The sequence below is a fragment of the Grammomys surdaster genome, unplaced genomic scaffold, assembly GCF_004785775.1.
Source record: "Grammomys surdaster isolate TR1022 unplaced genomic scaffold, NIH_TR_1.0 185, whole genome shotgun sequence".
NCBI classification, from domain to species: Eukaryota; Metazoa; Chordata; class Mammalia; order Rodentia; family Muridae; genus Grammomys; species Grammomys surdaster.
The window spans coordinates 3,189,190-3,192,076 of NW_021604630.1; the positions used below are offsets into that span (position 1 = coordinate 3,189,190).

Below are 2,887 nucleotides of genomic sequence, written 5' to 3' on the forward strand. Positions count from 1 at the left end.
TTGTCTCAACAAAGCAAAATAAAAGAAAACAAAAAGAGAGAGAGAAAGAGAAAGAGAGAGAGAGAAAGAGAGAGAGAGAGAGAGAGAGAGAGAGAGAGAGAGAGAGAGAGAGAGAAGGGGGAAGGGGGAAGGGAAGGGGAAGGAAAAAGGGAAGGAGGGAGGAATGAGAGTACTTTCTTCTGCTTGGGGCAAGCTCTGGTGACTTCGATATGTGAAACACAAAAGAAGAAGGACTGAAGCGATGTTAATGGTCCAGCTCACTCAGTGGATTCTTGAGTGTAAACTTAGAAAAGAAGCCTAATTTCTTCTTCTTTATTTTCTCCACTACAGTAAGATGACTAATAATGCCTCGATTCCATACAGCTTGCAGCATCTGGGATGGTGCCTGGTGCAGGTCCCATGTCTGGGTGGATCTTGAAAACTGTTCTGGGTCTTCCCTGAAATGTTAGGGACCAAGATGCTGCATCAAGGGCTGCTGCCGGGACCAGGAAGCAGAACAGAAAGCGTGGGCTGTGAGTTAGCGAAGGCCAGAGATTTGACTCTGAAGAGAAAATTCTTACTGGGTCAAGGCTGCTTTTGCATAATTCTATTATCACCAGAGAGAGGAGAAATAATCATATTAGGTATGAAACTGGCCTGCTGGATGTTTGAAGTCATACAGGTTTAAGTGCCTTCTGTGAGTGACGGCTCAGTGCATCTATCAATACGTCAGGTGCTGCCAGAGCAAAGCTGGGGAGTGTTTGATGTTGACAATGACATCCATTCCTGTGCAGACAGGAGTAATCCATTTGGACACAGTTGTGTGTGTGTGTGTGTGCGTGTGTGTGTGTGTGTGTGTGTGTTGCTTTCTGCAACAGAGGCAGTTCTGTCTGGGAGATTGGCTCCAGGCAAGTGGAGCACAGATCTATCCACAGAGTAGTGGGAAATTCATGTCAGAGCAGCTGCATGTGCCTTCCTGTCCTCTGTATGGAAAATGGACATTCTTTCATTCAACTACTAAGAGTATTGACTTCACTTCATCTGCTTACAGAGCCCAGGTCTCTCATCTGTTTGCACTGAGTCTTTGGCCAGTTTGCCTCTTTTCTGGAGACCAATGCAGTCCACAGAGGAGTTTGTGCTCACTCCAGAGTCTTCTGACATGAATTGGGACTTAACAGCCGATGGTATAGTGGCCTAGAGGTGGCTAGGGAATGTTTCAGCTCTTGTTTCATTTATTCACGCTGGGTATTTCCATGATAGAGGCCAGGTGACAGAGACAGTCTAAAAGGAAGAGAATCTCAAACGGGGTGGGGGTTGGGGGGCGTGGGATAGAGGGGAAGGACTGGGTTCTTCATGCTCTTCTCTTGAAAAAAAAATAAAAGAAAAAGGTCAACTATTTTTAAAGATACAGGCACTCTTTTAGTTAGACTATGTTAACATTATATCATTTTTATTTATGATGACTTTTTCCACACATATATAATGCATTTATATACGGGATTTTCTAAGCCCCTTTCACTTTCTTCATTCTCTTCCCACCCACTTCTTGTTCTGTTTTCATATCATTATTTATTTATCTGTTTATTGATTTAGTTGATCTAATGAGTTTCACTAGGGTTGCTTATGGGGTCGTAGGTGAGGGATTGTTTACAGAAACATGAGGTTCTTTAGCAGAGATACATCATTGGAGAAAATGTCTGTCCCTCCGCTAGCAAGCCTTACTGCCTAGATGCTTGGGAAGGCATGGGGACTTGTGTCCCCCACCCACTAGCGACCATCATCTGCCTAGTGGTCCTGAGGGTGACTCATGAGCCCTTTTGTCCTCATGGCAGGATACTGGGAGGCCTAATTTTGCTCAGGTCTTGTGTGTGTAATCACAAGTGATGTAAGATCGAGAATATAGCAGTAATGGCCATTCTGAAGACGGTACTCTCCCTCACTCCTCTCCTTCTGGCTCATTTATTCTCTCTTCCTGTTCCATCTCCTGAGCCTTGTGAGGGTGATATAAAAGTTCCACTATGGGTCGTCACTAGCGTCCTTTGGAGCCGGAGGAACATGGCGTCTGCTACTCGCGCTATCCAAAAGCTGCGGAACTGGGCGTCTGGGCAAGACCTGCAGGCAAAGCTGCGGCTGCGCTACCAGGAGATCGCCAAGCGGACTCAGCCCTCCGAAGCTCCCCGTGGGCCCTAGTCACAAGCTGTCCAACAATTACTACTGTACTCGTGATGGCCACCGGGAAGTTGTGCCTCCCTCAAGCATCATGTCCTCACAAAAGGCCATGGTGTCGGGCAAGACAGCGGAGAGTTCTGCTGTGGCAGCCACTGAGAAGAAAGCAGTGACACCTGCTCCTCCCGTGAAGAGGTGGGAGCTGTCCAAGGACCAGCCATACCTGTGACCAGGCTACCTTGCTGTCTCTCCAGGGCCACATGGCTGCTTTTCCTCCTTGGATTCCCTCTGGGGAAAGTGTGACCTAATTTATAACAAATACAGAAAATGCCATTATTTCAAAAAAAAAAAAAAAGTTCCACTATGGCCGCGCATTCAGTAATCTCTTAACTCTCAACACAGCAGCACCAGTGATGTGCGTAAACATAAATCTTTATATGGAAATTTGATGGGCGTATCATACCCATTTAGCAAAATAATAGCAGTAGCATCCTCACTGTGACCCCCCCTCCCCGTACCATGGGCTTTTTGTGGGGACTAAGTTTATAGCACTAGATGTGGAATCCTATCGTGGGCAGGCATATAATCTGATCAGGGCGTGGTCCCCTCCATCGCTGACTCAGCACTATTGCAGCAGAAGGTGCTTATCCCCGGCTGGTTGGTTGTGCAGCACACTGGATGGGCAGCTGAGAGAGAATTTTTATGACAATTCTCCCCGCTCATCACATCTTCCAGTATGATG

General features: G+C 46.7%; 1 pseudogene; it reads left to right on the forward strand.

The window, feature by feature from the left end:
* Nucleotides 1-2,034: 2,034 nt before the first annotated feature.
* Nucleotides 2,035-2,491, forward strand: LOC114621973 (annotated as a pseudogene).
* Nucleotides 2,492-2,887: the final 396 nt, after the last annotated feature.